Source organism: Echeneis naucrates, chromosome 15 (assembly GCF_900963305.1).
Source record: "Echeneis naucrates chromosome 15, fEcheNa1.1, whole genome shotgun sequence".
Taxonomy (NCBI): domain Eukaryota; kingdom Metazoa; phylum Chordata; class Actinopteri; order Carangiformes; family Echeneidae; genus Echeneis; species Echeneis naucrates.
In genome coordinates, this window is record NC_042525.1 from 21,968,663 (window position 1) to 21,983,335 (window position 14,673).

Consider the following 14,673-nt stretch of genomic DNA (forward strand, 5'->3'; position numbering starts at 1 on the left):
TTTCAGGACTCTGCCTCTGCGTTGTTTTCTCTCCGAGCTCACACAGATCCGTCCGTCCGTCCTCCATCTGCGCTTCAGCCGGCCTTCAGGTGAGTGCTGGTTCCGTTTCTCCTCCCGTTGTTTCGTTGTACGGACGGCGGCAGTGCTCACGCCGCAGTCCAGCCTCCGCCCCCGGTTGTGTCTCCATCGTGTTGTTGAACTTGTGGTGTGTGCGTGTGTTTTCGTCTGGGCGCGCGCACGCGAGAGAGAGCGCCAGAGCAGCGGCTGTTGTGTAAGTGAACTCTTGTCTAAATGATGATGATGATGATGGAGGTGGTGGTGGTGGAGGTGGAGGTGGTGGAGGTCACCAGAGGCCACCAGAGGCCAGCCCGCAGCAATATTCCCACAATGCTCCGGTGTTGTTGCTCCAGGGACCGCCGGGGTTTATCTCCTGGTGCCGCTCAGACACAGCAGCAGATTATTTTGTGATGTTTGAGGACTCTGCCTGCAGCTGTTGTTGTTGTGTGTCAGTTTTGTGTATGTATGAGAGGTAGGATACCCCTGCAGTGACACATTTTATGTGTCTGACATTATGACAGTATAATCAGGAGAAGTGTGCTAATGTTTCTTTTTTGCGCAGAGCTGGTTTCCAATCCTGTGAAGCACTTATGTAATCAGATACAGGCTGGGCTGCTGCTCACCCCCTCCCCCATGTCCTCCCCTTACTTCTCCCTTTCTTCTCCTTATCTTCCTCCTCTGCCCCCCTCCTCCTGCTTGTTTCCCTTCTCTCACAGTGTTTCCTCCTCTTCACCTTTCTGTTTATCTTCTTATCATCATGTACCTCACTCCCCCACCCCCACCCTCCCTTCATTTCTTTGATGAGGTAACTGGGAAACATTTGGCAACTTGTTGCCTGGGGCCTTTAAAATGTCATAGTAGTCGTTGAGCCGCTCTGTCTCTGCTGCCAGACACCAAAAACACTGAACAATAAAGTTTGATCTTTTTTTGAATTCATTTTGATGGAACATGATTTGCAGTAATTTGTTGTTTTCTCACCCTGCTGCCTTAGGGAGATTATGGTTTATCGTAAAGGTCTGGCAAGAATCTTTGCTTTAACATTCAAATCTTGCATCTTACATTTTACCCACAATACAACTGGTCACAGATTGGGCTGTTTTTGTGTTTGTTGCATGATAAGGAGTCAACTGTAGACTAAATGAATGAAACATTTGGTATTTATGCTTCCTTCCACCAAGTCCTGTCTATGAAGAATGGTAAAATAAAAAAAAATTATCTCTTGATTGATATGAATCCAATATCAGAATATTTGCTGATTCATTTCCTATCTCTGCAGCAGCCCATTGTAGAGCAAAAGGGTTGATTACGTCTGCAGTGTTTTTCTGTGTGTTGCTCTTAAAACTTTTCTGTTGGAAGTTTGCTGCTGGCATCAGTGCAGATCTGATAATTTAGCCAGAGATGGGAACAGGAAACAGAGGTAGGAAAAGAAATTCATCATCATTTAGCATCTGTACAAACATTTTTTTTTTCAGCATCTTTCTATTTTTTACCTTTTGAATCTGGTGTTTCTTTTATCTGCATCTGTTAACTTGATTTTATTGATTGATATTGATTTTATTGTTAAGCCTGTTTCCATCTGATTTATTCATTTTAGCATTTTGCTCATTAATGACCTGCAGGGATGGTTTAAATGTACCAACGCAGCCTCTGGGTGCGTTTTGGCTCTGAGTCAGACACTTAGCGCTCTCTCTCTCTCTCTCTCTCTCTCTAATACCTTGGCCGTACTGCTGGTTGTGGAGGCGGAGGTGATGATGCAGTTTTTGCTTGGCCTGGCTGGTGTGATGCAGTTGAGGATCTGAGCTATGTCAGTGACTCTGCTGCAGTACCTCAAATAGCACATCAGCTTCATCGTTTTAATGCCAGGCTAATATTAAACTGCTGCTTGCACTGTTTCTTTAGTTGAGGGATTCACTTTAGATTGGTGCTGACTATTGAAGAGTTTCAGGTGGAAACATACAAAACCTGGAGTTTTTCTACAATTACAAAAATCTTTTCCGTAGAAGTTCAAGCTTATGCTGATAGTTCATCAGCTGGAGTAACTGTTTATGTTCATAATCATATTGACTTTAATCCGATGGTTCCTGGTCTACATCTGCATTTCAGCAGTTTCTGTCAAAGGTCCTGGTCAGCTGATTGTGTTCATATAGTCATGTCAAACCAGGTCTCACTCTGTAGGGTCCTCTTGGTTTTTAACAGTTTCTCTTCACCCATTTTAATTGACTAGATGCTCATAACATGATTCACAGCTGCACTCAAATGGTAGTCAAATTCCACAAGAAGGATTCCTAAAACCAGCAATGAGCTACCATTTCAGCACGTTCTGTTCCCTGGGCTTCAAGGCTGATGATTGAAATAAAGTCTGTGTTAATACAAGACATTTTCATATTTTATCCTCCTTCAGACCAGTCTTGGGCCATGTGCTTTAGAAGAGGTCAAGGCTAAATCAAGTATAGTTGTGGTCACGTTGGGGTCATGTGACTGTGGTGTCATTGGTTTATACCTAACGTTAGCTGTTCTATTCTGCTGATTTTATTTAGGCTTCAAACATCACAAGGTGTTGAAGGTCATGAGTGAACAAGAGCCGGCTGAGTTGAACCTGCCAGGATCATAGACCGCGTTTTCTGTAATATTTTCTGGCACTTTGTGGAGAAAAGGTGGCCAGGCTGACGCTGACGTGTGACTCAGTTGAAGCATATGTCAGAGTTTGTCATCAGTGTGATTCCTGTGTTTTATCTGTTTGTGTCGTTATTTCTGCTGCTCCACCTCTTGTAAACACATTTGTGAGTGTGCATTGCTGTATTAATTAGTGCAGAGTGCTGTTGACAAAGTGCGTGCCTCTGTTGTCTGTTTATTTGCTGAGAGTCAACTGGGATGGTGGTCCAGTCTCACTGGACAGGGAGGAGCAGATCTTCGTCCTCTCTGTTTCTTTCATCTTGAAACCCCTCAGATGAGTATCCAGAGCTCTTGAAAGAGAAATAAACCAAAGTTCACTGTGATTGGTGACAAATGAAATGCAGAGATTTATTTTACCAGCCATCATGTCTGTTTTGAATAAAATCACAAAATATCAGATTAAATCCAAAGGAAGGAGGTGTCAGAGTTCCACCCACACGGTTTGATTGACACATGAAGTTGATTAAATGTAAAATGGTGAATTGTCCCTTTTTAAGAGCAGGAGACTAGCTGTAATTTCAGAAAGCAGGCGACTGTCGTCTTTCTCCGGTGTGAGGATGCGCTCCTTTCCTGAATGGTTATTGACTTGATCCATACTCCGTCTATGTACAACAAGAAGATGTTTAAAAATGGCCGGGATGGCACAATCTGGAAATACAGAACCAGAAATGCGTTGCTACCAAGCAAACCAATCACAGCCCTCTCGGTCCACGCTGGGTCTGCGTGGCCTCGACATATACGGCAATTGATTTAGCACAGGACCATAAACCAGGCTTAACCCTAACCCCTAACCCTTATTTTGAGGTGCTCCATAGCTCCTTCTTTCCTCTAAGGAGCTGGCTGGTTGTGAAAGAGAAGAAAATGTCTGGGGGGTGCATCAGAGGAGAGTGAGGACAGTGAGAAAGGGGAGTAAGGATGACAGGAGTGAGACATACCAGCTAAAAGGAGGGAAGAGGAGGAATGTTCTGGAAAATGTTCAGCAGATATGAAGTGGAACAGTGCGACAGGGAGGAGGGTGGTGGTGGTGGGGTTGACAAAGCACTGCAGGCTTTACCACACTGGACAGGGTGATCTGGACTGAAGTTCGACTCGTGTGTCTGTTTGTTTTGATGCTTTCGATCTCATCCTTTGGTCTTCATCATCACACTGTGCTTGTAGATCCTCCAACCCTGGGGTTGCATTAACTAAGAATTCTCCGTCACTGACAGATTTTATTTTTTAAATTTAACGGGCAGATCTGAAGGCCATCTGCCATTTTGACAGGTTGAAATTACTTCAGAACAATATCAAAACAAAAGGTACAAAATTTAATGACACTCGTCTCTGCTGCAACCTCACCTGACGCATTTGATTATGCACAAGCGGGCACCCTGTTTCACTTCATGCGCAACAGGAGGAAGGTGTGAATAAGACTGAGTTCGAGCCACAGCAGGTGACCTGAGTAAATTCAGCTGATTTCTTGTGAAGTTTGTTCATCTTTTAATAGCAAGTATTTCATTTTGTAAAAGTGCATTTTTCATTTACACATATGGCCACTGTCACTGCGGGGAAATGTGTTGACATGATGAATGTTTTCTCTCATGCCTTTAGTCCATCATTTAGTTTGTTCAAATTGGATTTGCATTAAAAACGAATGAGTGAAAATTAAATGCTATTGACTGTGTTTTATTAGAATAAAAAAAACAAAAATTAAAATGACAGATAAAAATAGATTATGACAGATTTTTTTTTTTTTTTTTTTTTTTTATGAAAAAGTCTAGCGCCACCTCTGCTCTTCATTGCTCAGGCCCAGAGGTTACTGCCTTGTGCTGGGAATGTTCCATTTGGTGTTGGCAAGGCAGGGATACCGCACTTCTGGGTGATAAGTAAAGTCTAGATAAGTTTGGGCTCTATTAGCAGATGTGCCTTCACCAAGTTGATCTGTAGGAATTTAATGAGATGAACTAAAGAAAATTATGAAAGATGACCTACTCTTTCTTTAGCATTCTTCACCGTCTGTCTCTGTGTATGACACACACACACACGCATACACACTCCTAGGTGTCAGTGAAGCATAGTTTGTTTGAACTTTTCCCATGTTAGTTTTTGTGTGTGTCTTTACATAGCTGTTAAAAGTGGGTCAACAGGTTTGACCTCAGCAGTGGTTGAACGCACGTGATAATGTCTTGTTGTTCTCTCATGGTGAGTGTCATGAATTGCCTCTGATATGTTAAAACCTGCTTTTTTTTTTTTTTTTTTTTTTTTTTCTTACAAATGTTTTTTAAAATGGTCAATGGTCAAACTGCTTATCAACATGTATCTTAAGTTCCATCAAGTAAAGAGAAAACACATAGGGGAGAGAGAGAGAGAGAGAGAGATTGAGAGATTTTTTTTTTTTTATTAACTTTATAATACCCATTTACAGAGACAGTTTTAAAAACACTTCTTTTGGTCACTTAACAGGCTGTCTATTACAGGCTGTAATAGATGAGTATTGATACTGAGTATTGATACTTACAAATAATAAACATTTTATGAGCTTGATGAGGTGTCTCATCATCGTAATATCTGTCAACACTACGAGGTGTAGCTAGAGAGAAACACTTTGCTGAGCCACGTTTTGTTTCATAGATGCTTGTGTGGGAAATGTGAGGCCATGACTGTGCTGCAGGGAGGTAGATGCCTATTGGGCCTTAGTGGAGAATGTCCCCCCAGGCTCCAAGTGCACACACACAGCACCCGGGATTTGATGCTTGCTGTCTGAATCCCTCCGTGCTTCAGATAGCCTACATGCACTACAGGCAGGAGCATGGGACCTCTCCAGGCCAGCAGACACAAGTATGTTATGTTTAGAGCAGAAATAATTAATTCCTCTATTTAGTTATTTTACTCTTTATTACTTACATGTTCTATTTTCCATATATGAACTAGGATAATAAAGTACATAGAAATGCTGAATGTTCAGCAGATTTTTAAAACTCTAAATTTCTCTGGCACAACCAGAGCCTGCTTCGGCTGACTGAGCTGAGGAGGCTGTGTGCACTGAAGGCACTGCACCTGGTGTCAGTCGCACCTGGGTTCATCCCAGCATCCCATGTTGAACTGCATCAGATCACTTGATTGACAATCCGCCGGTCTAAAGTGACAGCCACACACTGCCGCGTTTGTCATAGCTGATGCACTGAGTGATGGCAGAACCTAGAATATAGCTCACTCTGCCTACGTCATATGACGCGGTGTTGAATTAAAAAAAAAAATAATAATAATAAAAAGCGTTTTAGAGACTTAGCTCTAAACTGTCACTCTTTGGACTAAATTTGCACTCTTTCAAACCTCCATTTACTTTTCAAAGGTTATTATTTTTTTTTTTTAGACAAGATTATATATCTCAAAAAAATTCATCATACACTCAGTTCACGGTCGACCTTCTCATCGGGGGGAGCTAGTAGGATTTTTCTGGTTTCGAAATCCATCTCATTTCTACTTCCAGAACTGTCCAGAACAGTTCTGGACAGTTTTCCCCTTCTATCTCCATCACACCCTGACCTTCCCCGTCTGTGCACACACTAGCACAGGTTGTGTCCCTTTCACATGACTCACCTGATAACTCCTGTCTCGTTGTCCCCTGCTCATCCTGCTGGTGGACTCTCACTTGAGTCACTTGCCCCAGCCACCGACTGGAAAAGTCCACAAAAACATCAAACGGCAACTAAAAAATAAACACGCACACTAAACAAAGCACTTATACCTAGAGCTGGATGGTATGACCAAAATTTGATATCACAGTATTTTTCAGAATTTCTCTGGCTTCACCATATTTGATGGTATTTTTGTCATGCATGTTTCAGTGTTGACCACATTTTACATCAATTGAGAAAAGATCTACTGCATATTGGCTAAGAATAGCCTATTCCGAGAGGGAGGGAGAGGGAGCGAGAGAGAACCAGGCCAAGCAGTGATAACGACAAACATTAAGGTCTGATAACTTTGAGACTGGCTTCATAAGATGATATTTTATGACTACAGTAAGTCAGGGATAGTGAAATGTACAGAATCATAAATTCTGTCAGCCAAAGATGATGTCGTTATGAAATTGTGCTCAGAAATCCAGCGAAATCCAGTTTAATGACAGGAAACACAGGGGGCAGGAAAGATTTAGTGTTGGAGGCTGAAACCAACTGCTTCTCCAAGTTCAAATGAAAGGAAAGAAGTGTATCTCCTTGACACCACAGGTGTTGGTTACGGCTGTATTACATGGAAAAACTTATTGTGGTTATTTTGGCAGATATTGTGATGTGCAATTTCAGTTAGAAAGATTATTGGATTTCATTTTCACTTTTTTTTTTTTTCCAATGGAGAACTGAACAATAGCAGATTTGAACAGTTATTTGGACAAAATAAAATAAATAAGACACTTAGGTAGATAATTGGATAATTGTCATTAATTACAAATCAAACTGCTAATTATTTGATTGTTTTGTCTCATCACTTATCAGTTGGTGAACTAATGATTTAAAGTCTAACTGGAAGGTCATTCTTAGTGTTCAGTCAGTCAGTCACTTTAATTCATGTAATATCCCTTCAGTTAACACACCTAGATGTGTGTGTCTGTAACTGGATGTGGCTGTCGGAGTGTTATGGTAATATGTATTATCCGCATGTATTTAAACAGACACACACAGATGTACTCCATATTGACCTTCAGAAGGACTCCATTTCATTTGATTTAGCCAAAGGCGTTTCTCTCTGACACACACACACACACAAAACTGCTCACATTCCTGATAAATGAAATGCTCAGTTTGAGGCCTCCAGATGTGGTCAGACTACACGCCACCATCTGGTGTGTGTGTGTGTCTGCCTGCTCCTGCCATTTCAAAATATGGAACCAGGCACAAAGTTGTATTACAGTTACTGGATCCAAATCCATTGTAAAGGGAAGAGGGTGGGGCTTTATGGTGTGTAACACATTTATATCCAACTGCGTTGGCATCATGGGAAATTAGCTGCAGTGGAGTTGGGACAAAAAAACTGTGAGTTCAGAATAAAGCCCTGATGAATCTCTGTGACTTTGTGTGTGTGTCTGTGTATATACAAACTGTGTGCTTGCCCTGGAACACTGCTGTAAAAAAGAGGGAGGGGCTGATAGCCAGTGACAAAGGAAATTATTGCCTGAAACTGGAACCCTTCCTCTGGGCTGTGACCGGCAGGCTTCTCTGCACCATAAATGTGAAATGGTCTTGTCACCCTTCATTTTTCCTCTTCATTGAACTGAGGTTTTTTCTACCTGATTCCTCTGGGTGAGGAACAAAGGTTTGAGTACGGACACCCACTGTGAAGGTCATTGTGAGCACAAACAGGGCAAAAATGACAGATTTAACTGCAGTGGGCTCTGACATCAGCCTGACAGCTGCCGACAGATGCTGGCTGCAGCCTGTTGGCAGGGACATACTAAACAGCCGACAGCCGACTCCACACATTGTCCACTTCGCTTCCATGCTACCGGCGACAAAGTGTGAGCTTTTCCTGTTATCTAAGACCCTGACACAATCTATGAAAAAGTCACTACTATACTAAGGATGCAGTTTATCGATTCATTCATTTGATTAACGGTGAACGGTGAAACGGTGAACCATGTATACCTAGGTTAACTGGTAGCTATTGCTCTGAGTGTGAGTATCAATGGTTGTGTCTCTTACTCTATATGTTGGTGGTGGGCTTGTGATTTCACCCTTGCCTGAAATGTCAGCTGGAATTGGTTTGGGAAATCCCCCGCCCCCACCGCTGGGACACTGACAGATTTGCGTCAGGATCCTCCAGGGACATAGCCTATAAAAAGTTGGCTATTTTAACATGGAAATAAATTGTGTAATGGATAATCTGTGTAGTCAATTAGCCCTCGAAATGTAAAGCTATCCACTTTCCAATCATCATTGAAACTGATGTACTTGCTCCTTGCAGCACGGCAGAATGTCAGTTATTTAAGTGGTAACGTAAACTTGTTGAGTTACTGTATTTTAACACAGAACCATGTGTACACTTGGGTTCTCTTTAATCTCTTGTTAGTTTGAAATGTTTGTCCTTGTGTATGAAATAGTCAGTTGATTGACATTAATTTAATTAAAGCAGTCACTAGGTCACCACAACCTTGAACTTTGACCTTTTACCTTTGGTTATCCAAACCTGCAGTTCATTTCATGCCTCAGTCCAAGTGAATATTAGTGCTAAAAAGTCAGAGGGAAAGGGAAGGGCAGTCATAAATACAGGTGGACAACCTGTGGTTTACTTGTGGTATGCGTTGTCAAGGTGACAGGAGCTGCGTTTTGTGATGTCCTGCTCAGGGCAGGCCCCACTGGTGATGCAAAGTGACAATCCTCCATGAACTGCACCATGTGATTGTGTTCACAAAGTGAATGTTGGCCATGGAGCATCGCACCCTCGTGGACTGGATCCAAATGGGGGCTGTCAGCTGACTGGGGCAGCCGTATGAAGCTGATCCCATTCAAACTTTCATCCTGAGTTGTTGTGATTTGGTTCGGTTTAACTCCATTGTTATTCCCTTCATCAGTCAGAGGAGAATTTCTGGAAATTTCAGCCTGGCATTGACTTGACTTTAGCTGCTTTTTTCAGTGTTGCTATGACAATGAGAGGCTTGCATCATCAACCCCCGCCCCTCTCATCTGCAGGGTATAGCTGTAACACAACCCCTTGTGTGTGTGTGTGTGTGTGTGTGTCTGTGTCTGTGTCTGCCTGTGTGTGTGATGTGATCTTGCAAAGGTTAGTCTTTTTCCTGACAAATTTCTTGTTTGTTGTTTTTTATAAATATGTTAATTATAAATAAAAATAATTTTGCCTTATAGGTTCCATATCCAAAACATTGGTAAATTGAAGTTATCATCCTGCTGTTAAAATCATTCAAGATAAAAGAAGCTTTAAATATTGGTCCGGGTGAAATACTCTCCACAATGAAATATCTTGAATGTCCTTAGTATCAATTCACAAGGTCAGATTTAACTTTACTACAAACATTGAAAACTAATGGAGAAAATGTTGTTGAGGCTTCGGGGTGTGTGTGCACATGCAGACACACCCCAATCAAATGACACATTTGATTGGAAATGAGTGTTGACATTAGACAGAGTGGGGGCTGGGGTTACATGTCCTTGACCTCTGACACATTCATGAGGATCGACTCTCTCACACACACGTACACACACATGCCTGTGTGTCGGTTTATTTCTTCCCTCCAGCTTTAACAAATATTTGTTGCTGTGTCTTAGTTAAGACAACATATGAATTTTACTGAAGATGTTCTTGCCGAGTGGTCTAGCAAATCACAGCTTGTAAATAATAATGATTAATGAATATGGTTCAGTTTAGTTATTTTACTAGGGACTAAAATATGTATGTAGAACAGGCAATGGAAATAATTGTGAGGATGAGGACATTCTAGAAACAAACAAGCCAAAACACAAAGAATAAAGTTCATTGGCATGTTTAAACGTTGGCATTTGAAAAATCCACTCATAAGCAATTATGATAAAATCTGCTTCAATTAGAAAATAAATTAAATACAGTAAAACAAAAAAAAAAGCCTCAAGTATTATTAATTAATCTGATCCATTATTTGAACAAGTAAAATTTAGTCTAACAGGAGAAAACCTGATGATATTCACATCTGAACTGTTTAAGGACTTTTATTTTGTGCTTAAGATTTTTCTCACAATTGTCGACAATCAATATTTGCAAATATTATGTAAAATATAAATACACTGGCGGTTGAGGATGGATAGATGGTTTATACTCCTGGTCTTCCTCTACCCCTCACCCTACATGGTATTTCAGGCTTCACAGCTGAGCTACACAGGCTAACAGGTGAGTCTGTTTGACAGTTGGGTGGTCGATGTTGAACCTGTACTGTTGAGGAATGTGTTTGATCTGGTTTTAATACTGACCAGAAGGAAGCCCACGGGAACAAAGAAGCCTCAGTTACCGCACACACGCATGCACGCACGCGCACGTCCTGTGGAATAGATTAGATCTGACATCCCACAATGCACTGCAACATGATCCTGGCAGCGCAGTGGGCTTCATAGAGGGAGAAAGCGTCTGGCAGCCGGCCAGGACGAGATGATGGGATGGATCTCCATGACAACACAGCCAACCCTGCAATCTGGACTGTGAGGAGCTGAGTGTTAGCGCGCAGTGTGTGAGCACATGTTGTGTGACGGTTGTCACAGTCTGTGATATTTTTGGACTGATGTTGAGGAAACAATCTGGATGTTTGTCCTCATCTGTTGCAGTCTCAAAATGGCTTTCCTGCTGATCCAGTCATTTTTTTTTATCTCTAAGACGGTGGAGCTGACATTTTGACAGAAGTTTCTGTATAAACAACTCAGAGAAGCAAGTGAATTTTTTTCCCCTCATTGATGAAATGGGACAACTAAAAAGTTGACATGTATTGAGCAATGATGGGAGAATGGATCCTGTATGTGGTTTTTCTTTGGGTCAGCAGCGTTGGAGTCTTGCTGTGTTGTCCTGGCAAAGTTCCCTTTCGTTTTTAGATTTTGTCCCAAAGAGTTTCACTGATTAAAAAAACATTCCAAGGCAAAGAACAGTTAGGTTCACAAAGCTTGCTCTAACACATTATGTAAAACCTTTTTGTTTATTTAGCACACAGAAAAATAAAGTAAAACAGGGAAATGTAATGGCCCTGTAGTGTGATTTGTCATTGGGTGGTGGTAGGCCACTTCACCCTCCTGTGGCTGAAATCAGAATTACAAAAATACTGGCACGAAACATTCTCATCTATGATGATGATGTATTTAATCAGACAGTTTAGATTTATTCACCGCTGTAAGTCAGGAGTTAGGGATTGTGCCCATATTTCTAAGCACTCAGCCAAACAAACAACTTGAAGATGTCATTGAAGTTTTTTCAAGCCAACAGATGTGATTACTCAGTTAGGCTCTTTGTCTAATTTGATGGTGAATTAATACTTTTCAGGATTTAGCTGATTTGGGAAAAAGTGATAGAAAATGGAGAGAATAAGAAAGCAGACACCGGAGAACATCTGTATCATTTACTAATGGCTCTCAGACATTAAACAGGCATTAAATCTCTTACAGTGAAAGCTAAGACACTTCAATTTTGCATTGGTCCATTTAAATGAATCCTTAACATAAATTGTGGTGAGTGTTGATTTTCCTCAGATTAAATATCGAGATGCAAAATCAGTTAAATGTAGAGATGTGAAAATCAGGTACGTTTGTATCTGGAGTTTGACTCTGAAAGGTCAGATGTCACTAACTGAGGTTAAAAAATGAGGGATGGTGAAGCAAAATATTCTGACTGCAGTTTGAAATGGAATTAACATCTGCAGGGCTTCGGAAAGTAATCTTTGTGTGTTTGTGTGCACGTGTGTGTCTGTGTGAACAGCTCTGTGTCACTGAACGTCATGGCTGAAGACTGCAGGGTGGAGAGAGGAAATAAAAAGCTGTTTTGGAAGAGGAAGAGAATGATGTGTTGACCGTCATGGAGAAGGATGGGTGGAATGCAGAGAGGATGATGTAAGGGGGGGATAAGGGCGGTGCAATTGCAGGAAAAGTAAAGGAGGGAGGAGAGGAAGGGGGAGATGGAGGGACAATGAATTTAGAGGAGATGGAGGATAACTGCAGGAAGACGATCAGGGGTAAAGCTTATGCCTTTTTACTTTCTCAATTTTCTCCTCCTCACTCTCACTCAACTCTATTCCTCCTTCACTCCCTCTGTTTTCTCTGTTTTCCCCCTCTTCCCTCACCCCCTTTCCCCTTCCTGCTCACCCCCAATCCTCCCCCAGCTGCTCCACCCTCTTTCTTTTGTGATCCGTCCTGCTTCTATCAGAGTTTGGGAACAACCAGTACTTTGCAGATTTAGTCTCTTGAGACTGAACCTCCACCCAACACACAGACAGCAAAGCAGCAGTGGCCTCTGTCTGCTTCTCTGGCTGGTTACCTAACCCGAACCCACTGGGTATCATTGTGTAAATTCAGCTTTTCCTCCACTTTTATTTTGGCTCATAGCAAAGTTGTGATTTATTACTTTTTTGTTTATTACTGGTAGGGTCCAGAGACTGTGCCATGCAGGCCCTCTTGATTAATTCTCCCAATGACCTCATGATCTCTCTGACAAAAACTTAAAAACTAACTGTGACTCCCTAGGTGCTTTTTGGTTACAAATATCCAATCATGGTGCTTTTGTGAAGACAAACCAGTTGAAGTGGTCATATTAAGAAACAGTGCACATGTTTGCTTTTCTCTGCAGTAATGATTTCTGTTTCTTGCTTGGTTTTTCTGCTTCAAGTATAATCATTATTTTAATGACCCATGATTTTTTTATTTATTTATTTATTTATTTATACATGAGCATCTTGGTCTAGTTTCATTAACATAAACATTGTTAAACTGCTGTTGTGTTTAACCCGGATGCTTATTGTGATGAACATGACAACAGGATTACAACAAACAACATTTGGCGAATCACAAAAGAGACAAGGACATGAAGGCAGGAAATGGGAAAAAATACAGCACAATGCAACCACTACGGTACGGACTTCATTTATCACAAAAGCACAACTTCAATGATGCAGTAATTACAGTGTAAACACCCATTCTGCATTACTACGATACAGATATTTCTACAGATACTTTTATACTGTTGTTATTGTTGTTTTTGCTTCTTTGTAGATATTTTTTAGATATCCCTTTACTTTTATGCTTTTTGTGGTTGTTGTTTCAGCTGGTTCTGGAATAAAGGACAAGTTATGCGTTTTTCACATTTTTCCAATTTTTTTTTTGTCTGTTCAAATAATTTTTCAATCAAATTGAAGAAGATAATTGATTTACAAAATAATCAGTAGCTGTAGCTTTACTTTGTTCCTCTTCTTCCCTAATTAATGTGGTCATTCATTTCCACAGTCCTTTATCTTCCTCAACCTCTATATTGTCATCACGCCATCCTCTTGATTTGTCTTGTCTTGTCTTCGCAGTGTTATTAAAAAAAAAAAAAACATTTTACTCCACCTGTACCTTTTTAAATAACTTATTCTGGGTAATGTAGGTCAATGTGTATATCAAAGTATACAAAAAATATAGAGGGACACAATGCGAGAGACCATGAAGTATTCTGATTCAATGGACAGAAACTGGCCTCTTTCGGGACATAGATGATAAAAGTGGTGGCTGATGGTCTGATGTGCTGTGTCCAGTGTCACACATGTATGTTATACAGAGATAGCCAAAAAAAAACCCCAAAAAACGAGGTTATCTGCTCCCAGTGGTGTGACCACTAAACCAGCCTCTCTTCTCCCTTAGTCCTCCGCCTCATCGTCCTCTTCCTCAAACTCTTCTACAGCAACAAAATGTCAGTCTCTTGTATGGATGAATGTGTGTGCTTGTGTGTTCAGAGTTGCCGCCCTCAAACACTCACTCAGTGATCTGCGTTGTACTTTGTTGCCAGTGAATATTTAACAGCATATATTCTGAGAGGCTGGAAATCTGTTTCTATGTTTTTTTTTTTTTTTTCTACATTGAGTTCACGTTCCCATTGTTGTCAACATGGATCAGAATCTCTCGCAGTAAATCATTTGTTTTTATTTCATTTCGTGAAATAAAATAATTGTACCTGCCGGAAGAATAACTGAACCTGTTGATGTTGGTCAGCCACTGACATTGGTGAATTCCATCCCACATACTGAGAGGCTGATCTGTCAGTGCATCTTTACACATAAAGACTTGCATTTTTAATTTGGCTTTTTGGGGATTTTGTTGTAGATCCGTTTTAAAGGTTATTAGTGGTGTCTTAATCTCAGACTCTATAGCTTTTAACTTACGGATTCCATTGATTTTAGCTTTAGATTTTAGTTCCAGTGTTTTCCTCAAGGGGAGGCCCTCTCCGCTGTAAGTCGAGTTTGGTCTTCCTGCAGGG

At 41.0% G+C, this 14,673-nt stretch overlaps 1 protein-coding gene across 1 annotated transcript in view; it reads left to right on the forward strand.

Annotated features, from left to right (window-relative positions):
* LOC115055881 (spectrin beta chain, non-erythrocytic 1-like) overlaps positions 1-14,673 on the forward strand; it is a 115,320-nt gene continuing 100,647 nt past the window's right edge. Inside the window, exon 1 of the mRNA XM_029521939.1 lies at positions 1-89. The gene's annotated coding sequence lies outside the window, so the exon portion shown is untranslated. The remainder of the gene's footprint in view (positions 90-14,673) is intronic.